General features: G+C 46.0%; 1 protein-coding gene across 1 annotated transcript in view; it reads left to right on the plus strand.

Moving 5' to 3' along the window:
* The window catches only part of CNTNAP2 (contactin associated protein 2), a 1,356,273-nt gene that overhangs the window by 1,273,328 nt on the left and 58,477 nt on the right, over positions 1-24,468 (plus strand). The gene's annotated exons all lie outside the window — the stretch shown is intronic.

Genomic DNA, 24,468 nt, shown 5'->3' on the forward strand with positions numbered 1-24,468 from the left:
AATAAAGAACCAGAAAATTCATGAATTATACCTTTTTCTGATATTGTAAACCTATCAGTTATCTTTCTAGCCTGACAAGAATGTCTTGATAAAGCTCCGTCCTTGGAATTTCTGCTTTTGTAAATGTCCTTGGGTTTTTCTAAGTCCTGCTTTGTCTACTACTGAACCAAAACCAGTACAGACTTACATATAAAAACCTATGTCAAGACAAAAAGTATTCCTTCAACAACATACGGCTTCCAAAAGCCACATGTAGGCCAAAGGGTATTCATATTGATTATTTACACTTTTATTTAGCAAACGTGTCCTGAGATCCTGTTTCTGGCTTGACATGGTGCCTACTATCCTCTCCTGAGCATCCTTCTTAGTACAGGAAGAAAATTCATTATCAGGGGAGGAAGAAAAAGCAGGGAGGAAAGAAAAAATAGATGGCAAGAGTGTGTCAGAAACCCAGTCCCAAGAACCAAAGTCTTAGGAATAAGGAAGCGGATAAAGGGGAAGCTGGCCATTAGACTGCAGGGAGCCTGGGTTCGATTCAGAGCATGACCAGCAACCAGGACAATTGCCTTAATCTGTACCAGACTCTAGGATGGAATTCAACATTTAGGTGGTGTTTCATGGAGACGTGAGGATTTCAGAGACTTTAGGTACAGAAAACTAGATGGGTACTGGTATTACCCACACAGGTCCTACTTATACTTTTTTTATTCAGATGTCCAACAGAAATCATTATCTGCAAGACCTGACAGAAATGAGAAGGATCCAGGTGATACATCAGAGGCAGTCACATGGACATCGAATGAGAAGAGGCAGCTAGATGCTTATCAACAGGAGAGATGAGCAGTAAGATAGGAGAAGTCACAAATCTTGGCCCTTCCTCTGGGACTTTGTCTCCTATGGAACCTCCTAGAATCAGGAGAGTTTCCTGCAGACCAGTCAGCAGTGGTGAGAGATACCTGAGCTAGTCAGCTCAGACCCCACATTCTTCAAACCGCGGGGAGGCTTTGCCCTCCCCTCCCCATTCTCATCTCATTAGCAACGTGAGTGTTCACACCCTTCAGTGTGAATCTGATGGGTGTTAATGAACAGAACCCATCTGTGTAGCTCGTGTGGTTTTTTCCCTAATAAATCTAGTGATAAGCTGTAAGGGAACGGAAAAGGGAGAGCAGCTGTCTGGAGGGTCCCGCGAACACGAAGCAGGAGTCTGATTGTTTGGTGAGTCTGAATGGGTCAGAAACTTCCTAAACTGGTGTAGGTGTTAGTACCTAGGTGTTCGGACACTGATGACTCTGGATAGTCTTGCCTACAGTCGAATTAGGCTCTTTTTACACAAAACAGATGGCATAGCATGTACAGTGGGGGGACGCTATTAACCTTCGCAAATGGGCTTCGTGGTCCGAATGGATAATTACGAATTCCTTCCCATTATGATTTACCACCTCATCAAGATTCTGCATCCCACTCTTGAGTTTGAATCTCCACAGGACAGCAGGGATTTATGAAGAGAGGGTAGAGGGAAAGAGGAACGTCACTCTCTTTCTCTGGAGCAGAGTGATGGTCAGGAAAGAACAGATCAAAAGAATAAAACCTCTGTTAACGCAGCTTACCAGTTCTGGCCTACGTTTTCCAAGTGGTCAGCAATCAAAACATCAGGAAAGGAACTAGAACCTCTTCTGAAGGATTTCTTTTCATAACTTCCTAATAAGGTGCCTTTGACTGCGTATAGGCTCTTCCTGAAGAATGTGTCATCTGTCAGTGTCGGCTGTTTGCAGCAGAGAGCCTGATGAATTGCCTATTAACATAGATAAGAAAGCATATTGATTAAGTTGACTTTGTATTTAGTAATACGCCAGAGAGCAACAACGCGTGGAAAATACAGTCTCTAACAAAGAGCTGCTTTTTCCTTTATATTCCATCAAGACCCTTGCATATTTTGTTCTGGCAAAATAGATCACGACTGCGATGAGAAAGATCATCATGTCGCGCTCACAGGTCTTTCCCATAAAAGTGAAATTTTTATCACTTTCTCAATATAAAAATAATCATGATATCAAAATCCTCTGTCTTCTCAGTATCTCCAAAGTCCACTCCATTCATTGTCTTAAAAGCCAATCAGTTCTGCTGGGCAGAGCTCCATTTGTGACTGCGTATTTAAATGAACACTTTCTCCCTTCCCCTGGAGAAGGCGTGGAGACTGCTTGAAGTCCCGAGTGGAGCGCCCACGCTTTTCTAACTCAGCCGGCTGCATTCGAGGTGTTAATTGAATGGGCTGCCCTCCCAGAGGCTGCTGTCAATTTCCCCCGAAACCTTGCCAACCAGTGGCTAGGGTTTCGGAGATCACATTCAGATCCTGCAGAACAGATAGCCTCGTTCTGTCTGGAAATGTTGTCTGTTTTCTCTTTTGCCTCGCACTGGACCATGGGAAGCAGCAGGTAGCAATGGATCCCAAATGGAGATCTGAGACCTGATTAGTAATTGTTAGGTGCCTACTCTATGCCACACGACGGCTAGACCCTGAAAGGACGACTCAGACATGCTGACCATCACCAAAGCCCCTATAGTCCAGACTATGACATATGCAAAAATTAGTTTAATACCTGGTAGAAAATTAAAGGGATTTGTTTCAACAGCTCCTTATTAAGGTGCTGTATTGTAAATGATTTCTGAGAATTTTATCTGAGATACTTCTTGTCAACATAGGCTCTTTGCTGATAAGTGGCGAGGCTGACAGATTGGCAGCTTACCTGATAAATGTGCTTTCAGAGTAAAGAGAGCTTCTTTCTAATAATGGGAGGAGCATCTGAACAAAGGCACGCAGACCAGGAGACAGGGCAGGTCCCAAGTGTGGCTATTAGATTGGGGCGCGTGGTGTGCAGCAGGGTGAGACCCTGGAGGCTGAAGCCCAGGTTAAGGAGTTTGGACTTTTATTTGGCACATAGTGAGAGCTGTTGGAAAATTTTTCAAACAGTGGAGTACAAAAAGGAGGGCAGACAGCTTAGCAGAAGGAAGTCAGGAGTTCCAATAAAAATGTTTAGGGTTTAGGATTCAGAATCCAGAAGAAGAAACCTATCAAAACAGCAAGGAAGGGGTTTGGCTCTGAGGCAGCTCTCCATGGTCCTAGTGCCCCATAGGACTAGAGGTTGCCTTGGGGGTGAACAAGGGCTGGCGACGGGGGATGGAGAGGAGATAGAAAGTAGCTTTCCCAAAGCAAAAGGTTTTTTAACCTAGTGCATCACCACTGTGAAATTTACCAAACAGAATTATTTTTTTCCCATTTAAAGGAAGTAATACATATACTGTATCCAAAATAGCTCCCCAAAGCAAAGTTGGGCTGATGTGTAAATTAGATCTGTTCTTCCAGCAAAGGAGCAAAGTCCCTTAAGATTCTAGGTGGAAAAAAAAAAAAAAGATTCTAGGTGGGAGGAATTCAGGCATTTTCTACAATGTGTCCAATTCAGTCATCAGGAAAAAATAATCTCTTAATGTTTTCTTGACATGCTGAGAATAAATTTCCCTAGTTTTTAGAGGCAATGTCTCATTCTAGGCATGTATCCCTGGGGGAAAAAGGAGGAGAGAGCAAAGAGACAGAGACAAGAAAAACTATCTAATTATTTATAAATTACAATAGAATTCCAGCTGAGATTTACCAAGAGAACTAGAAAATTTTGGAAATTTGGAGAGCACCATCAGAAAAAAGAATTAAGCCTTGTGGCCATATGCCACCCCTACACTTCTGCTCCCTTTTGCCACACTGTTGTCCCTATTAAGAAATAGGATATATTCTAGGGGCGCCTGGGTGGCACAGCGGTTAAGCGTCTGCCTTCGGCTCAGGGCGTGATCCCGGCGTTATGGGATCGAGCCCCACGTCAGGCTCCTCCACTGTGAGCCTGCTTCTTCCTCTCCCACTCCCCCTGCTTGTGTTCCCTCTCTCGTTGGCTGTCTCTATCTCTGTCAAATAAATAAATAAATAAATCTTTAAAAAAACAAAAACAAAAACAAAAAAAAAAAGAAATAGGATATATTCCTGCAAGAGCTTGGTGGCTATCACCTACCAAATTGGGGTATGAAATAGTAACACACTTCTAGATGTATACGTTTATATGCTGATCTCTACTATCTCCAGGATAACTGTTGAGTATATAAATGTATCATAACTTTAACCTGGATGCCAAAGAAATGGACTTCTTTCAAAGTGGTACTTTGAGCACGTCCCTTATAGTTTCTTCTGGAAACCAGGAGATAATGTGTTGCTGCATACAACAAAACAATACAACAATAGAAGGGTGCTGACATTCTTTAGAGGCTTCCACAGTCTGGTTATATATTAGCATTAGTTTACTCAACCTTATCTTTCCTTTCTTACTCCTAAGCCCTCCATTCAAGCTGTTCACCTGGCTGTTGCCTCAAGAAACATTGGTATTGTTTTCTTTCTTCCTCACCTCCAGCTTTTGTTCAGAAAACACACACACACTCTCTCTCTCTCTCTCTTTCTCTCTCCCCTTTCCATTTCCCTAAAGTCTACCTATCCTTCATGGCCAGGAGGAAACTTCCTCCTGAAATCTTCTCCAGAATATACCAAACCATTTTGATCTCTCCCATCTCTGACTCCTATACATCAAATTGTCAATGGCATTCATTCAACTAATGGTAATAATAGCATCATTATTATTACAATCACTGCCGTGCTTGGGACTTATCCTAACAACACTGTAATACCGAGTGTATCATCCCCATTTTACAAGTCAAGAAATTGAGGTTCCGAAGGTTAAATAACTATCAGAAGTAATATAGCTACCAAGTCATAAGGACAATCATGGTTCAAGTCAGCATCCATTGACTTGAAAATCCATGGTCTTTCTTCTGTGTTGCTTTGTTTCTCAGTCATGGATTTCCTTGTATTATTGATTAACAAATCTATTTTGTACATGATTCTAGAAGGGGGTAATTTTTTGGAAAGTGGTTGCCTCATTGCCCTACTGTGCTTACTTTTCACTTTGCTGAATCCATATACAGTGTCAGTTAACATTGGAGGAACTAAATTGAAATGAATTCCCATCATGTTGGCCTTCATTTCAAGTTCCTCTTCTGGGGCGCCTGGGTGGCTCAGTCTTTAAGCGTCTGCCTTCGGCTCAGGGCGTGATCCCGGCGTTCTGGGATCAAGCCCCACATCAGGCTTCTCTGCTGGGAGCCTGCTTCTTCCTCTCCTGCTCCCGCTGCTTGTGCTCCCTCTCTCACTGGCTGTCTCTCTCTCTGTCAAATAAATAAATAAAATCTTTTTTTAAAAAGTTCCTCTTCTTTATTTATAGGCAAATTATCACCATCACCTCTAATTCTTTTCAAAAAAGTGCCTCTTCCTTGATTCTATGTGAATGGTTTTCATTCCGCTTTACTTTTTTTTTTTTTTTAAGATTTTATTTATTTATTCGACAGAGAGAGAGAGACAGCCACTGAGAGAGGGAACACAAGCAGGGGGAGTGGGAGAGGAAGAAGCAGGCTCCCAGCAGAGCAGGGAGCCCAATGCAGGGCTCAATCCCAGGACCCTGGGATTAGGCTCTGAGCCAAAGGCAGACACTTAACAACTGAGCCACCCAGGCGCCCCTCAATCCACTTTACTAATTGAGACAGCCACCATCTGTGTCTATTATATATATGTAAGCTCTTAAAAACACAAACATTTATGGACCAGAAATTAGGGGAAGGTAAAATACATCACTGGGATTGTAAAGAGGAGGCAGTTTGGAATAGCCATTTCCCCCGCTGCTGTCCATGGGGTCAGCCTTTCCAGCCTGCCTGTTCCTAAAGACAAGAGGAAGACTTAGATGTCTCTGAAGTCCCATTCGTCTTCCAAATGGGAGCACTGCATCATAGATATCATACATAGGCAACAACCAGGAAGTGGCAGGTGAGCAGAAATGGATCCTGGTATCCCCTGGGAAGCCATCTGTACTTCCTTGCTCAGATACCACTTTCTCATGGCCTTCCCATGGCACTCTTTTTAAAATTCCAAATCTTACCACATGCATGCCATATCCCTCTTCCCTGGTCTTTTTTTTCCATAGCTCATGTTCTTGTCTGGCATATTATGCATTTCCCAAAGTTGTTTGTGGCCCTTCTCCTCCACTGCAATGTAAGCTCCATGAGAATAGGGATTGGGATCTGTTGGTTTCGTTCTTTGCCATATACCCAGAACCCATAAAAATGGGACACAGAGGAAGTGCTTAAGAATATTTATTGAATGAATGAAATGAATTGTAAGCAGAACATTTGAGGGTGTTAAGAAGCTGTCTTAGGAAAAACTAAGTCTTCCTTTGTTTCAACACCAGATGTATGGGGATTTTCCTCTACTAAACAATTCTCCATGACACTAACTGGGTGTCCTGCAATTCGGTTCCATTCTAACACTATCTGCCTGGAGAGACCATCACCTCCCATGGGTTAAGGGCTCAGTCCCCCAGGGCTGCGCCCACCATACCTCAGATGCCAATCACAAATCCACTTGTCACCTGTGCTTCTGACCAATCGGCTATGAGTTGGAGGTTCCCACAACCCTTCCTCGGGGTCCATTAATTTGCCAGAATGACTCACAGAACTCAGGAAACAGTTTCCTTTCTGTTTAACATCCAGGTGGCAGAGATGTATAAGGCAAGATGTGTGGGAAGGGGCACAGAGCTGCCATGCCCTCTCCCAGCACCTGTCCACCAACCTAGGATCTCTCCAAACCCCATACCTTTGGGATTTTTGTGGAGACGTCATCATGTAGGCATGATAGATCATTAACTCCATTCCCCTCTCTGGAGAGTGGGAGGTAGGGCTGAACCTTCCACACTTCTAATCATGGCTTGGTCTTTCTGGCGACCAGCTCCCAACCAGGAGCCCTCCAAGGGTCACTTCATTAGAACAAAAGACATTGCTAGCACCCAGGAAATTCCAAGGTATTTAGGAGCCCTGGGTCAGGGACGTGGTCAAAGACCAAAGAGAACAAAAGATGTTCCTAGTGCTTTTATTACTTAGGAAATGACAAGGGTTTTAGGAGCCCTTTGTCAGGAACAGGGGCAGATATGTAGATATAGATACAAATTCTAGTATCTAACAGATGTCATAACCCATTCTAATCAGGCAGATGAGGTTAAAAATTCCTCTCACTTCCTCCTCAGTTATATTGAAATCATTGAAAATGCCTATGTCAACGTGATCAATGGCCTCATTTTTGCAGAATCAGCTTCCAACCTACATAGCAAACTCTATACTATCCGACGGCAAGCCAGACCTAGAGTGAGGCCGTTCTTGTGAAACTAATGGACAGTTTCTTATCCTCCCTTTTGTGGGACATTCCGGAGCCTCAGAACATAGTAGCACAGAACTAACTTAATACAATTTTGAAGTATCTTTTCACCTTCACTGCCTCGTGCCTGTTTATTAAGAAACAAAAAGAAGTTTCGTAAGAATAATGCTGTACTATTGGTGCCCTAGAAGCGCATGATAAAAACCTATCATCGTGTGGCCTTCAGAAATAGAAGATTTAATCTGAGAGCCAGAATCCACCTAGTTTATTTTAAAGATTTTATTTATTTATTTGAGAGAGAAAGAGAGCAGGAGCAGGGTGGGGGCGGGCAGAGGGAGAGGGAGAAGCAGACTCCCCGCTGAGCAGGGAGCCCAACGTGGGGCTCTATCCCAGGACCCCCGAACCATGGCCTGAGCTGAGACGAAGGCAGCCACTGAACCAACTGAGCCACGCAGGCGGCCCCAGAATCCTCCTAGTTTTTAACATCATTTGCTTATCTACTTTAAGGACTTAGGTCACAGCTAATGAAGACCATCTGGTGCTATCCTTCCTTACAGAGAGCATCTGAAAGGGACATTCCTGAGAATGTCCAGTGTCCAAGCTACTCTCGATTCTAGCAGAAAACCACCTCAGCATCTCATTTGGAAAGTCGTATTAAAGATGCCCAGGGGCTCCAACTATTTACCCTTCATGACCACAGCCCATGACACCAAACCGACAGATTTATTTATGTCTATTTTTTACAGCCATGATCCCAAACCAACAGATTTATTTTAAGATAGCAACATATGTAACTTTTAAACTAGCCAGCTGGGTAAGCCTCATGGCTAGCGAATCTGCTAGCCCCTGGCAGAAGCCAGTGGGTGCCTTCCTCACCACCAGCTCCTCTTTCTCCTCCCTCATAGAACTCCAGTGGTTTTCAGATATCCACCCTCCTCTGCACAGCCAAGAACTTCAAAGAGGCTCTGTCCCTCCCTAGCTCTAGGGTACACAGAAAGGAAGGAGAAAGAGCAGGGTTTATGGATGGATCCTACCAAGAAGCTATCCATCCACCAATAAACTTCCATTTACTGTCTGAGAATGCTGCAAGTGGAAATGGCCTCTAGTTGCCCATCTTTTGCCCTTGGGCTTCCCCATTGTGTTGGTCCAGCCCCAAAACTCAACCCTCACCGCTTATTTCTGCTTTTACTGGAGGGCTTTTAAAACCAACAGATGCCCAAGTACATGCAGAGAGCCGATTCCAGTGGGAGCTGGGCTTCTCAGGCCAGTTACTGCAGGTTGTAGCTGTTTTCACTTATAGGCTGTTGTCACTTACCATTATCCTTTGTATATTCAGTCTCTTGAGGTTCCATAGGCTTGGGGTCATGGAATAGTAGCAGAACATTTTTTTGAGACCTGGGTAGTGATAAAACACTGAGGTTCACAAAGGTCACAGCTGATACCCCATGTCCACCCTCTAAATAGGACTGGGTCAGAGACAGTTCCCTCAGGCACTCTAGGGCACCTGGCCCAGGGTTGCTGTTCTTAGAAAGACCCAATCATTGGAGCTGACCCTCTTCTTCAACACTGTTTTCTCTACCCTGCTTTAGGGAGAGAGAGAGTCCATCCCAAGACTATCTCCTCCCTATCTGCTGATGGACTTGGAACCTTGAGCTTGGATTAGGACACCTTTCAGGTTCCCTAGAACTGGATTCTGATGACCTTGGGGACTCTCTGGTGTTTCTGGAAATTGCTGCAGGCTTCCAAGGATTAAGTTACTTGCCAGTCAGTTAAAGAATTAAACTCTGGCTTTATATGGCCTGGATTGGAAGAGAGGAAGAGAGACTCTAGAGACATCAGAGGCTCAAGAAAATGCCTAGAAGGAGGTCAGAATGTCAAGCACGTTGACTCTTTATTCATTCACCCAACAGTTGTTGAGAACCTGCTGTGGACCAGGCTCTGTGGCAAGTGTGGACGGTCTTACACCACGAGGGGGAGGAGGCCTGGAAGATGTCTTGGGGAGGGAAGGTACGGGCAGTGGGTGCAGCGTACCCCAGGAGGCAGGACAGGAACTGAGAATGGCCCCAGGGTTCAAGGTGAGAGGCCAGCCTTGTGCTCTTCCAACCAAGAGGACCCTGGAAGAGACTTTGAAGGGAAAGATCATAAGGTGAGGCTCTGGGTGGTTTACTGGTGATCCCTTGTCCCACTCAGCAGTGCCCACTGGACCACAGGTGCCACAGATACCACCAGTTAGAGTCCGTGCTGTGCTCACTGTCCCTTCACAGATGGGAGCCTTCTGTGGCTGCTCTTCATCCAACGTGATGCCTGACTCAGTCTGACTCCCCTTGCAAGTGACTAGACATCACTCATCCAGGCTGCCTTCCCAGGTGCCCCAACGCAGAGTGAGGGCCCCTCCCTAGAGCTTCTTCCCCATGAGGGCCTTACCCCCCTGCCTAGTGGAACCCTGTTGACTAAACTCACCACCACTGCCCAGTGACAGCCAGCATCTGCCCCACAAGACATACTCCTCCAATATGGACAGAGAAAGGGGTGAATGTAATGGCCTGCTTACTTGTCTAAAACCCTCAATAGGGACCCCTGGGTGGCTCAGTTGGTTAAGCATCTGCCTTCGGCTCAGGTCACGATCCCCGGGTCCTGGGATCGAGTCCCACATCAGGATCCTTGCTCAGAGGGGAGCCTGCTTCTCCCTCTGCCTGCTGCTCCCCCTGCTTGTGTTCTCTCTGTCCCTCTCTGACAATTAAATAAATAAAATCTTTAAGAAAAAAGAAAAATAAATAAACTAAAACCCCCAATAGATATGAATTCCCCAAAAGCTAGTACACTGCTGGGCACAAGACAGCATCCAGTAACTGTGTGGGAGGGCAGGAGCGAGAGAACAGAGGTGAGCTTCCTTGGACCACTTTGGACCACAGTCTCCAATGCAGGGCCCCCCTTTCCCCTCTCACCTGTCTTACCTGGTTGAGGAAGGGCCTGACTGTGGCTCTTGGAGCTGCTGATTGGTAAACTGACCTTTAGAGTTAAAAAAAAATTTAACCCAGCAGAATTTCTTTCTTGAAGCTAAACATAGTTGAAGTAATGCAAGCCAATGTTTGGGTGCAAGTAATCACCCAACTACTGGTGGTGAGGCTTGTCCGTGTTTTTAGTGTGTCTTCATTGTGCCATAGGCAGCAATGTGAAGGAGCTGCAATTTATCACTCCTCAGGCATTTTAACCTTTTATTTACGATGGTGGAATAGAAGGTGTTGTCCCCCTCTGGCATTTGTGGGAGAGGAGGAAAGCCTTCTTTCTTACCCTGTGCACCAAGAATGTTCCAGATACTCACAAGGCTGGTTCTGTAGGCACTGGCATCTGATCTAACATTGCCCCAGGCTAGAGGGACTCGGGGACAGGCTGCAGGGCTGGCCAGCAGCAGGTGCATGATGGCTGGAGACCTGAACTGAGAACACCGGCTTCCCAGACCCTCCTCTCCCTACTAAGCCTGCAACAGGAGCTTAGCCCCCTTCCATTCCCAGTGTCCTCCTTCTGCCTCAAGAACCCGGCAGGCAGGGGTCCCCAGCACATTCTAGCTGTACCTGTACCCTCCCTGATGCCACTCCCTGTGTCCAGAGTTTCGTGAGCCTGAGCACCGGGGGCAAATCCCCTTCTCGGAAGGGAAGACTGGAGTGAACAAGCCCAAGCTCCAAGCTGCGATGGGCGGGCAAGCTTGGGGTCGGGACGGAGAAGAGATGAAGGAAACTGCTGTAGCAGATGTCAAAGCCAGAGCCTTTATGTGTTAATAGGGATGTGTACAAGGACCACGTTTTACCTGCTAACATCGTGGCAAACTAAGAAGAAGAAATCCGTAAACATTTGGTTCAACTGAGTACAAATCATAATTACTATAGTTATTTTTATATTGCACAACAATTGCATAGCATTAAACATGTATATTGAAGCCATGTAAGTTTTATTTGCTAATGATACAAAAGTCCAGCCTTTGTACGTTCCGCCTTCATATTTCATTCTCCAGATGACATGATGTGGTGCTTTGCTCACAATCGATTGTGAACCGGTCACTCACGGAGAAAGGATTATTTGCTTGGCCAGGGCAGTGCCCATGGCTGTTCTAGAAAAATGCATTGAGTCTCAGTTCATTGTGGAAACACCCTGATTCAGAGCAAGGTCCTTATGATTCCCACAGTGTTCGTGCTCTATGGTAATATAAATTGGACTTGGCTAGCCACAAAATACAGCGATGTGTTCTGGATACTAAAACAGACTAATTCTTCCTGCTAAATAAGAAAAATTTCACAAATCATTGTCAATCAGACATTGAAATAGGCTCCAGGGGAAGAGAGAGAAGCAGCATTATTCATGCCATTTAAAATTAAACCAGGCCATCAATTTATCTGCCTCTCAGGCCGTTTGTCCTCTTTTGAATAATGCTTTGGAGATCAATACTGAGGGGAGGGGGGATGTAGAACAGTTTGTCAGTATAATTGTTTTACTATAAATCTGCAAAAAGCAAAATGGTGTTCAAATCAAGTATGAAATGGGATCACAGAACCTCCTACGAGTGCCATTGTAAAATGATGTGCTTTTAATTCCCTAAGTTTGAGATGCCTCTTACACACAATTCCGATGACTTTATAAAAGTAGTTGAGGAAGCAGTGCGTATTTATAGAAATCAGATCAACTCGCATGGGAGTTTCCACTGGCTCCTTGGTCCGGGGTGTCCTCGTCCATAAAATGAGGACTAATGATAGACCTGCCTCATCAGCTGTTGAGAAAATTCGACAAAATCAAGTACGTGATGCTTTTAGCCCATGACGCAGCATATGGTAAGGTCCGGTGCGCTCCACAGGGGATGGGCCACGTCCGTGTTGTTGGTCCTCATGCCCCAGGACTGACCACAGCATACGGCAAATGACAGACTCTCCACAAATATTGGTTAACTGGATTAATTAGTGAATGTAGTTGAAATGACATTGTTTTACCCTCTTGGAAGTTTGGATGGCTGTACAACATTCCATCTTGTGGCCGTAATTTCCTTAACCTTTGTTTCCTGTGCACGTCCAGTATTCAGTATATGATCACAAATGTCTCAGTGATTGACACCCACCTCCATACGACTTTGTTGGGAGGAGCAGGGTTTCCTAGCACGGCAGGAGAACAGTCCAGCAAAGTCTGAAAAACACGTCTTCGACACTGAAGGGTCATCCTCTAAAGCCGGGTGAGCTGGGGAGGACCCCGGTGTGAATTTCTCACGCAAGCCACAGAGAGGCTGCGCCCTGGAGAGCTGAAGCCACAGTTAATGGCAGGTCTCTCACCAGAATCCAGAGCATCTCTGCTCTAGACCCGTATTTTGTTATGCGGACCTGCTGCGTGTGCGTGCACGTGCGCGTGGTGCCACGTGGCACGTCCGCTGTACTCCAGGCACGTGGTCCGTGCAGCTGAGTTAGCCTGCACCTGGCCGGATCACAGAAGTTAGACATCAGGCCACCACATCCCTCATTCTTCAGGTGAGGCTAAGTGACTGGGAGGACTTGGTGGAACGTTTTGGTGTCTGTTCCTACCGTGGAAACTGGAGCAGAACAGCATGAGGTAGGCTCAGACTGTCACTGTACACAGGCCGCCAGGTTCACTGCCAACAAGGCTCACACAGCATCACCTACCAGGGTGACTGCAACCTGAGGTCCAGAAATTCGGTTCGATGAGGTCACTGAGTTCACCGGACTAAGGGAACATGACTTCTGTTCTGATGGTTGTAAAAATGTTGGCCCTAATGGGAAAAGACACGCATGGAAGCCGAAGAGATGCCTCCGAGTCTGGCCCCCTGCTCTTGGGGGGCCTTCCGGGCAGCGAGCAGAAACGTGCGTCATCTGATTCCCTGGTCCGCTGCACGCAGGTGAGGGTGCGGGTGGTGAACAGTGAGGGCCACCATGCTCCACGCCTGAGCTGAGAGGTGTGCTGATCGGGCCCTCAGTAGAGAAAGCAGGCAGAGGCCCGGAATGGCAAGCGTATGAGGAAACCTCCAACTCGATCGTCTAAACCCCTCACTCTGCAAGAGCCAATCGGGGCTCCAGGAACTACTCTGACCTGCTTAGGAGCTGACACTGGTGTCTAAGCCTGCCTGATTTCTGTTCCAGAACATTCACCCCTGCAGCAGTGTTCTTCATCCTTCAAAGAGAGTTACTCGCTTATCCTTGCCAGCATTACAGGTGTTTGCTAGACTTGGCGTGACGTCATCATAATGGTCCCAACCACCGACTGCAGTAGTTCTAGTGACGTTCAAAGACGTGGTATATTCCCACTCAAATAAGTGACAGTAACAGGACCGTGGCTGTCGTTCTTATTTAGCAGAGATTACAGTTTGATCTGAGTCGTGCCTGACCCAGGATTCAGGCGTGTCTGGGGGGAGGCAGGTTGTGGGTTAAAGGAGTCCGTTTTCTTGATGGGTCCCAGGGTCTCTGGGGGAAGAACTCACTCAGGGGAAGAGAAGTCAAAACAAGAAGCCAGGCCCATTCGGAGCTGAGGGGAGCATGGGTTTTAGATGCAGCACAACGACTGTCCTTCTAAAGGTCTAACCCACAGTATGTCAGTCCTTGGAAAAGTGGCTACAAGCAATGATTGAAATTGGCCGCAAATACCTCAGCTAGGCAAAGGAGTCCCAGGGAGCACAGCAGACTTAGGAGGAAACATCAGGAAAGTCAGGGAGAGGGGCTGTCCTGGGTCAGAGAGCCGCTGCTGTGGGCCTGCAGTTCTGTAACCATCAGGAAAAATTCCAAGGCTTCTGCAGGGACCACGCACTGCACTAGACTCGGCTGTGTCAGCAGAGAGCACCCAGGCTCGGATCTTCAAAACCAGCCTCCAGCACCAGGGTGAGCACACCCTTGCCAGCCCCAGGAGTGCCGTCACTGCCCTGATACCCAAGGAGGGAAAGATGAGCAGATGCTTGGCACCAGAGGGGAGAACTGGCCATGCTGGGCACTCCCTGGGGACCCCAGCATTTTTTGGGAGACACTCAGAGAGTGGGGAGACAACGGTTTTTGAAAAGATACAGCCAGGGAAACACTGCTTTACTGAAACTCTCATTTGACCCCCAGGCCAGTGTTTGCAGATTACTCTACTGTGCCTTAGTCCTTACATCTATCTGTCCTTGAGGTGGAAGCATTCAAAGATGGGCAAGACGAGGCACTAGGAGACGGGACACCTGGTCTTTGTGTCTGCACTTAGCCAAACTCCCTCTCAGCCACACTGAGCCTGGAGGAAATAGAAACATGACTAAGCCGATGTATATTCTGCCAACCAAGGGAAAATATAATTAACACGGCAGCTAGACTCAGCAAAGCCCATGGGAACATGCAAGAAGGAAAGGGCTCCCGCGGCTCAAGGTGACGTCAGAGAAAAGAAAAGGCCACCTTCGCTAATCCCACAGCGTGCTCCTCTCTCTGTGCCTGCAATTCAATAAAGGGAAAAGACAAGAGACCCAGGGTGGCCGTACCATTGAAAAGAACCTACTGCCTCTGGGAGTCATCGTGGGGAGTCTGGCAGAGCGGAAGGGGGGGGTTCCTGTCTCCTGCCACTGAAAGTCTAACAGCGTTGCTCCCGCCTCCAGGGCAAGGGGACTCTTCATCAGGCCCCATCGCTGCATTTCACGGGATTTACGCAGCTCTTTTGGCACACTGCCAGCAGAGACGAGAACCCTCCCAGACACCAGGAAGGAGGAGACCAGTCGTGGATCACACATACACCTTGCTCATAATCACGTGTCCAAAGACGGGGGGTCAGGCAGACATGAGCAGCCCCCGAGAACTGTATCGTGAAGGCTACGATCAGTGGGTAGCCTGCTCCCCAGCTAACAGCCTCCTCAAAGACATGCGAAAGATAACTGCTTTCTGATCCATTTAATTTTCCTTCCCTCTGGTGACTCAGACTTGCTGGGTACTATAGGTATTTATAGATTTTTATGTACTTACCATTACCTTAGCCTTTTTGATACATTCAACTATAGTATTCTCTAAAGCTTTTAATTATTTTGCCAGCTTTTCAGGACTTCGGCAAATCAGTGCTCAGCTTCTCCTAGTCTGGATGGAACTCTTTTCATTCAGCTGCCAAACTAAGGCCTGGGAGGATGGTCAGCATCGGCATTTGTGTCTGTCTTCCTGCGCTGCTGTCTGAATATTTGGGCATTTGGGCATCGTCAAATCATTGGTGTAAACATCTGCCTTTTTTTTATTTAAATATTTTTATTTATTTATTTGTCAGAGAGAGAGCACGCACAAGCAGGGGGAGCAGCAGGCAGGTGGAGAGGGAGAAGCAGCCTCCCCGCTGAGCAAGGAGCCCGATGCAGGACTTGATCCCAGGACCCTGGGATCATGACCTGAGCCGAAGGCAGATGCTTAACCAACTGAGCCACCCGGGCGTCCCAACATTTGCCTTTCATTAGGAGACTGGATTCACATATTCCTGCGTTCCACATTAACCTAATACTGATGCTGGATTTGAATCCAGTGTCAGAATGGTCTCTGACTGGTTCTCCCTTATTTCACAGACTTGGGATTAGGCCTTAATGAACTCTGCATACAGACGTAATTTTATGAAAAATAATAGCTGAACTCCATGCTTCTTAAGATGGTGATATAATGGAACGTTATGCTGCAGCTTAATCTAGTTTCATCTAGGGAAATATGAAAAGAGGGACAAAAGAGCTGAAGATCCCACATGAGGATTGGAGGGAGGCCACAGATGTGCGGAGGTTGGCATGCTTCTCAGGGTCACGCTTTATGAATGAGTGATAGTGGGCATGGTCTTTTTTTTTTTTTTTTTTTAAGTTCTAGTTGCTTTTAAGAAGAGATTATCCAGTGGGAGGTCTGTGAGTACTAACTGGCTCCTATCTAACCCACACTTGCTGTTCAGCTGACAAAAAAAAAAAAAGTCAAAAATAAAAGGTATATTCCAAACCAGGGGTGAAGTCATTTAAACAACTCCTAGAGGCAAGAAAATGGAGGCAAGTTTTCCTTTCCCCACAATTTGGAGCCATCATGGAAGATCTCAGTGTCATAGAACCAGTATCCAAAACAGATACACTCACACTCCTTAGGGAACACTTCGAGTTACTGATTTGACCTCAAAATTTAATTGTTCATTAGGAAATCAATCTTTCAGATGTTTTCAAAATGTAGAACACTCAAGCTCATCACCAAAATCCCAATAGCCTGGAAAGAAACTTACCGCCTTATCTTTGTTCCTCTTTTGCAAAAATATCTATTGCCTTTGCGAACTATGCAACTTTAGGTAAATAACTTCTCTGAGTATTGAAGACACCCCAGCTAGAAAGGAAAATAATCTCTCTCTCCCAGGGTAGCTGTAGGGTTTATATGCTTAGGTAACAGGGGTGAAGGCGCCCAGCTTCGATGCATCATTTATCCCCTCAGTCAACCAGTAGTTATTGACTGGCCCAGGGACTGTGCTAGGTGCTGGGCATCTCCTGGCAACAACACAGCAACAGCCTGGATTTCTCCACATTCTCCCCTGCTGGACTCACGGCCCTGCATGCTTGCCTTCCCTCTGCTTTGCTCCCTGATTCTCTGGGAAGGCATCACCCCCGCACCCAGGGAAAGCGTCCCCCCACAGACAAATCTAAGCGTGCCCCCTCTCATCCTGATGCCTTCCTTACCTTTCCACCAGGAGCCGAGTCTGCTTCCTCACTGAGAAAAAGTAAGGACTTTCCTTCTGTCCTAGGAAACAATACATTGCTGTAGGTTTGGCGGGTCTCAAACTCATATTCCCAGCACTGGCCTTATGCAGCTGCGATGAATCACTGGGGGAATTCCTTAAAAATGCAGATTCTCTGACCCTGCCCCAGACCTACTGGGAATCGGGTGATTTCCATGTGTAGCCAGGTTTGGGAACCACTGCTTTGGGTTACCACACTGTTTTTATTTGGTCTTTCCAGAATCAGCAGGATTTATTTCCCTCTGCTACTTCTTCCAAGATCTGACCCTTCTTATCTGCCCACCTCTGTAAGGCCTTACTATAAAGTCTTTCTAATCTCATGCACAGAAATCTCTACTCATGACTGCACAGAATAAAAAGGATTGGACTTTTATGTATTTTTAGCCAAGTCTTGGCCTCGCACCACGCAGAGTATACACTATAGATTGGATTAAGGATGCCTCACTGTGAAATTCCAAGCATATGTCTGTGATTTCTCCATAGTGAATAAGCTCTTCATCATACTTCCAAGATGAAGGAGAGGAACAACTGACCACAGGGATTTTTAAAGAAAAGTCCTTCAACTTGATTAATTTAATCTTTATTACAGCCTCAACATGTTTTTTCATTTACACACAGCAAAGTTCACCCTTGTAGAGTTCAATGAGTTTTAGTGAATGCATATATTCAGATAACCACCACGATAATCAACACACAGAACAATTCCACAGCCCCCAGATTTCCCTGGTGCCCATTGTTCTCAACCCCTCCCTCTGCTCTCAGCCCCTGGGAGCCCCTGATCTTTTTTCTTTTCTTTTCTTTTCTTTTTTTTTTTTCTTTTGGTCCAAAGTTGGTGGTTTATTAAAGCACGGGGACAGGACCCATGGGCAGAAAGAGCTGCTGCCCCAGGTTGTGAGGGGCGGCTGCTTGTATACAATGGGGTTGGGGGAGGTAAGGAAAAAGGGAGGTTGAGGAAATACTTTCATATGTTAAAGAAGACTCACAAGATACCAGAGGCCTTGCCATTGTCAAGTTAAGATTGTTTTTCCCTCTAGCAAGGCATTACCATGGTTGGGAACTTCCTGGAGCCTGCAGATTACAAGGACATTTAATTGTATCTACATTCCCCTCCCTAAGCTAGGTTATTGATAAAAATGCTTCGTTCTTGTAAACTGCTGAAGACATTTGTAAACTGAGGGAGACCTAAGTCTTGCAGCTTTGTGGTATCTATAGGTTAACTATTTCTTTGTCCTTTAGGGCAGCCAGGAGTGCCTGAGGGATGTCACATATAACCCATGGTTGGGGGGGGGGGGTTGGGGGTGTCAGTTTCTGCTTTGTCCTCAGCTTGCCTTCTGTTCCCTCATTGTTTCCCCCCTGAACAATTTTGACCCTTAAATCTTTAAGGTTGTTGGAGGTGGAAGGTCTCATCTTCTGTAACGTCTTCCTGCTAGATAGGGGCGTAGAGATGTCCCTACCTATGGGTCAGTATTGTTCATTTGGGAATGTATAGCGGAGTTATGAAAGGGAAGGCAGCTGAATCCAACATGGACAACATCTCCTTGATTAGAAGGGGTTATCTACCTGTTAGCTGGAAGTTATGGCAGTGAAGGAATCTTGGCACTAGGGAGACACCGGAAATGACAAAATAAGGTTAACATTGAAAGATCTTTGATAGTTGACCTTTGATAATTTTCCTCTAGTCTAGGAGTTTTGAGCAATTACTAAAGGAAAGAGATTACATTTAAAGCACCAATTTGAGCATTCATGTCAGGTAGAAACCCAGATATGTTTTGTGGTAATCTGGACTGTATACATAGCTTTCTGTTTTTATGCTAGCACAAGTTTCACCTTATGTAGCAGTTAAAAACATCTAGTATCATTCTGTTTCTTAAAGCTGCTTTACATATTTGTATTACCCTAGCATTTAATAGAGAAACACTATTTTGAGTGTTATTTAGGGCTTTGACCATGTACCTAAGAGTTTCCATGTGCCAAACAACATACTCCAGACTCAAAGAGGTGACAAAGATAGATGCTAGGTGGTCATACCAATGTAACACAGAACATGTCCACCACGGTTTTAAATTTGGAGGGTTGGTAATGGTTTTAATAATGCATCCATGCGTCTAGGCAAAACCCAAGAGTGCAGTGGCCTATCCAGCCTGGGGGAAGCCATGGCCACAGGTTAGAGCTGCAAAGTCATTGGGTCCCAGCCAGGAGCCAGTCTTATAACACTGGGCCTCCTTGAACTGCAGTCACGCTTTCAAGGGCTACTTGGTTTTGGAGGGCCATTCTTTGAATGTTCAGTAATTTCAGGCCCCTATTTGATTGGGGAATTAGGGCTTGATGATAATCCCCTTTTCTTCCAAATTGCACTGTGAGCATGGAGGACCAGGAAAATATATTTGAAGTCAGTATAAATATTTTTAAGGCTTTTGCCAATTGCAAAGCACAGGTGGGCGCTATTAATTCTGCTTTGGGGGCAGACATGTTTGCTGACGGGCTTTGCCCTCAACAGTCTTGAGTTAGACTTGACTATAACACAGTTTTTCTTACCCCTCTTTTCCATGAAACTGTTACCATTGGTGAACCAATTGTCCTCTGTGTTTTCAATAGGGACATCTTAAATCTGGTCTACTAGAATCGACAAGATCAATAACCTCGGAACAGTTGTGCTCTATAGAAGTACAATGGTCAGGTCCCTGATCTTTTTTCTGTCCCTCTAGTTTTGCCTTTCCCCAAATGCGATTTGTCATATAAAGGGAGACATACAATATGTTGGCTACAGCATTTTGAACGATGATGGATTTAAATAAATATTGGAGAAAGGGCCGACTGTTCCTTAATGTTTTGGTTTCGGGCACTAATAATCTGATGTGATGGATTATTTTGTGCATCATAATCCTTTTTGCAGCCCCTGTCATCAGAAAGTCAAGATGAAACCGGCACTTCGTTTTGTCCTTCATTTGGCAAAAGACAGGGCCCTTTGTAAAGGTCAAGTTGCAGATTTCTAGTTTTCTCTCCCATGGCCGAAGTTTTTCCTCTTCCCACCTCCCTCCCGCCTCACCTACCACTGTTTTCAGAACACCTGTCTCCGATATGACCTGTAACCGGGAGGAGGGACCATTCTGGGGGAGGGGGCATAGTGGGGTTTTTGTTTCCCGGGCTTTAGAGGCTCCACCTTGGTCTGAGTAAGCATCTTCTCGCCCTTACCTGGTCCTCCTGTTTTACCTGTCATTGAGAGGCAGCCCACGTGCAAAAGAAACCACTTGATTTTATGGAATGCAGAATACTGCAGTGCTCCTGACAGGTGTGCGTGATTTACCCCTTCCCAAGGGAGGGCAGCGGGGCTTTCCCACAATCACAAACAGTATCCGACAGGTAACCCCTGCTCCAAGAGGGAGGAAGGTGCCCCCCCGCCCCCGCGTTGTAAGGAATCACCCGAGAGACTGGGCAAGACTGGGAGGCAGGGAGAGGTCACTCGGAGTTCAGGAAAAATTAGCGGCCATTACCTTTATTTTCCCAGATCCCAGAGTTACCAAATGTTCCTCAGAAATAATTCCTACTGAACCAGGCTTTGGGTGTCTTTTCCTGCCTATAGCGTCAAACACAGCCACCCCTTCCACACGAATCCCAGGACGAATGCCATCCACAACAAGAACAGACCTCATTTTCATGGAATAAGTGAGTAAGTAAACGGAAGTTTCCCCCCAGAAAGCCAAGCTCTCCTTAAAGATGAGCAGCCTCCCAGGTTTCTGACCCAGGTAGTCCAAGGTGTCAGCTTCAAACCCCAAACACCAGAAAAGGCCGACTCGCCCTCGTGCTGTGTGTATTGCCGACGTGGTGGGGGCTGAAAGTAAAATTATATTTAAAAACAAACAACACCCCCCCCCCGAAACTCCGGTCCGTGTATTAGGCTTTGCCTTGAGTCGTGGCGCTGTCTCGGCGCAGTTCAATGTGTGCCTCCAGCCCGGGACTCCACTCCGGGTTTTCCCCCCTCCCTTCACCTGCCTCTCCGGTCCGGGCGGTGGTCCCGCAGTCCCGGGGCGGAAAGCAGCGGCTGAAATTCCAGCTGCCGACAAAGGACGGCCCTAGGGGGTCCTGAAGTCTGACTGGCCGGTGGGAAATCCACCTGCACCCCGGGAGCGGGGGGCACACCTGAGCCGGGACTGCCTGGACGAGGCAAGTATTGCCAGCTGGAGGCTTACTTCTTTGAGATGCTGGGTCCCTGGAAGGGCGCGCGTCGCTCCGTCCAGTCCGACGGCGCGCGAGAGTGAGGGAGGGAGTCCCTGCGCGGAGTAGGGGTGCTGAACCTGGATTTGAGCACCCTGCCAGCACTGCTTTTGGCAAAGGGATTTCTGAATCTTGATCTGGTCTCTGGAAGGTCGGGTGTTCTTCTGGGAGCGGCATGACTGTGGGACTAAACCGCGGAGAGTGCTTGGGTTTGCTTTAGAAGCACCAATCCTACACCCCACAGGGTTACTGAGCTCCGAGTAAGCAAAGAAAAATCAGGAAAATGTGGTAGAGTATTGTTTCATGCAGTGTGTATGTGTGTGAGAAAGCAGAGCTGAGATTTACATGGTGTTGTGAACTGTTAAATGTGTTGTAGGATTTTTGAGACTTGTTTAATGAGAAGGGCTTCCTTTTTAATTTAGAACAAATTAGTTTGTTGTTATAACAAGGATGGTAATTAATAATTATAATAATTGTAGTGCTTTCTTTAAGCATAAACACACACACACCCATTTATACATATGTAGACACACACCCCAAACTGGAAAATATTACCCAAAAGGAGCATGCTTCTATGCTCCTGCAAAATAAATTATCCACTAAATAAAAAAGAATAATTAATATTTTGAGGGAAGATAAAGGATATACGTTCTTCGAATCTGTTGTTAAATTTAAAGTAATTGGTTCTGTTTATTTCACTTTTGGGGGAGGGAGAGTAAAAAAAGCATCAAATTGCCTGTTTGGTTTTCCCCTCTTGAAACTTAGAATGGTGTCTGGTTATCCCTGAAGAAAGCTTTAATTTTTCACCCTCACATTTGGCAACGGCTCTCAGGACTGTGCTTATCTCCCTGCGGGGACTGGTTCCCACAGGCTGTCAGTGAAGAAGAGAATTGATTCTGCTTTTTCTTTGCATAATACCTAATCATCACCATTAGCACTTCAGAAGTTCAGCCTTCTGAATTAGAGTCCTTTCTGCCCACATTTTCTATTGATTTACATCATTAACAATGGAAAGGAAGCTCTTCTTCTGATTAAGAAGCCAAAGAATTGGGGAGATCATGGGTTCCTTCAGATTATTTATTTAGAGCTTGTTCACCTGATTTATGCTGTACGGTTAATGAGATGGGGGGGGGAATGAGAAACCTGACTACTGCTTCTGTGGGTCCATCTTTACTTCTTCCAGAACAAGAAAATCATGAAATCTTTTGTCAAATTGTAAGGAAACCTGGAGCTCCTCTAGTGCAAGTCAAGTCCATTTTACAGATGGGAATACTGGATAGCCCTCGATTGGCCATTTCCTCTGAATTAGTCTGCAGGGCCAGGTTCTGGATTCTGACCCACAGTTACTGTTGCTCTAAGAATTCAGTGTGCCTACCACCTGCATTTAGCTCAGGGACTGGGGAAACACCATGGGGGCCGATCAAGATCTGGAAAAACACAAACCTCACGTTAGAAGACTCGATCTCCATGTGCCTTTCAATTCCACTATAATAATATCTCTTACCAGACTACACCTACTCGCTTGAAATGTTCCAGTTGGAAGCTCAGGACATTTCATTTATTCAGCAGGTGCATGTTTGTAAATCTATAGTGAAGCAATACTACATAGACCCAGTCCATACCAGTGTATTTGGAAGACTTTCTTTTACGTATAGCTGCCGGCTGTTATCTGAAATCCCAGGGCTGCTGCAAATTAGGAATAGAACTAATAATAGCAACCATTTCTCAAAAGTCTATTATGTACCATTAACTATACTAAGGGCTCTATTCATATTGTCCCAGTTAATTCCCACTATATTCTTAAGAGGTACCTAATATCATCTTCATCTTACAGAGATCAGAAAGATGCAGTGACTAATCCAATATCATTCATCATCTAAGGCGGGGCGGGAGCCAGGTCTGTCTGACTGCCAAGCTCAGGGTCTTTCTCCACGACTCTCTTGCTCTAACCTGCATATCTGCAGACTTCTGAAGTCGTGATAAGTTTAGATAAATTAGTGGGGCCTTACTGTTCTCTCACTAGTGAAGAGGTATCGAGCAGTTTAGACAAAGTGCACTGGAACTACAGAAAACCTCAGTACACTGACAACGAATCACTGACTCCCCCAAAACCACAATCCACCTTTGCGCAATGCCTAATTTCCCAACGAGAGATCGGGGTGGATGAGAAGAGGAGAGTGTGCCCCATAACCCCAGAGGAGGAACTCCTCTCTCTTCCAGAGGCCTTTGAGTTATGCCCTGTGGAAGTAAAAGGAGAGCAGGGATTTGAGCAGAGTTTTAACTAATACATCTGAAGGGGAAGAGTGTTGTATGTTTTTAATTTCTTCTCCTTGTCTGAATCAACCAAGCCCGGAGCTATTTATGTCAAGAGAAGTTGGGTCCCGGTGGAGAGGCCTTTCCCATGACCCTTAAACTGGTATGCCATGGCTGTTAATCATGTCTTCAGAGATCACCTCTCCACCAGGCTTCGAACAAAACAATACAGATGTGAGATTTTCACCCTTATGAACAAGTCAGAAATGATAACCATTATTTTAAAATTCTGTATTCCTGAAAACTGGCCTCTACTTTCTTTCCATACAATCCAAGCAATTGACTGAGGAGTGAGAGGCTAGTCTGGAAGTCCAGGCATCGCAAGTTTTTAAAAATTCCTGAATATTAAATATTTTACCATTCTAGTTTACCCTATAAGTGTTCTTTCTCAGTACTTCTGGTTCAGGCCTATGTCTCCATGATAGCCATTCTTCGTTGGAGTTCTGTGATCAGTACTGTGCCGGGGTGGAAGGAAAGGGGTAGTTTTAACCATTTACAGTGGGCACTTGGAGAAAGGAAACCTTCCATTAGAATGCTAATCCTCAACCGCACCACAGTCAATCTGTTTAGAGGACTCCAGACTGAATGTCTTTACAATGGAAAATTACCTTCCAACAAGAAAGTAGTCTCAACTGTGCAGAGGAACTCCCTCTGGAAGAGGTGAGGAGGAGGGAGTCCCAGGCTCCAGCCCCACCCACCCTCTTCTCCAGTGAATTCTCCACAAAGCTGGTCCAGCCACTCCCTCCTGGAAAACCTATAGGGGCCCTCATTTCCTAACCAAGTCTTGGCCCAGCCTCTCCCCAGAGTCCCATGGGATTTGTCACAACCTCTAGGAACTCTGTCTGTCCTTCCGTGCTTAGGACCTCGCTCTCTGGGCACAGGTGGCCGGTTCCTCCCCTGTACCCACTGCGCATTTGATGCCTGCCCGGATTACAGCATTTCTC

The sequence above is a fragment of the Ursus arctos genome, unplaced genomic scaffold (genome assembly GCF_023065955.2).
Source record: "Ursus arctos isolate Adak ecotype North America unplaced genomic scaffold, UrsArc2.0 scaffold_3, whole genome shotgun sequence".
In the NCBI taxonomy this organism is placed as follows: domain Eukaryota; kingdom Metazoa; phylum Chordata; class Mammalia; order Carnivora; family Ursidae; genus Ursus; species Ursus arctos.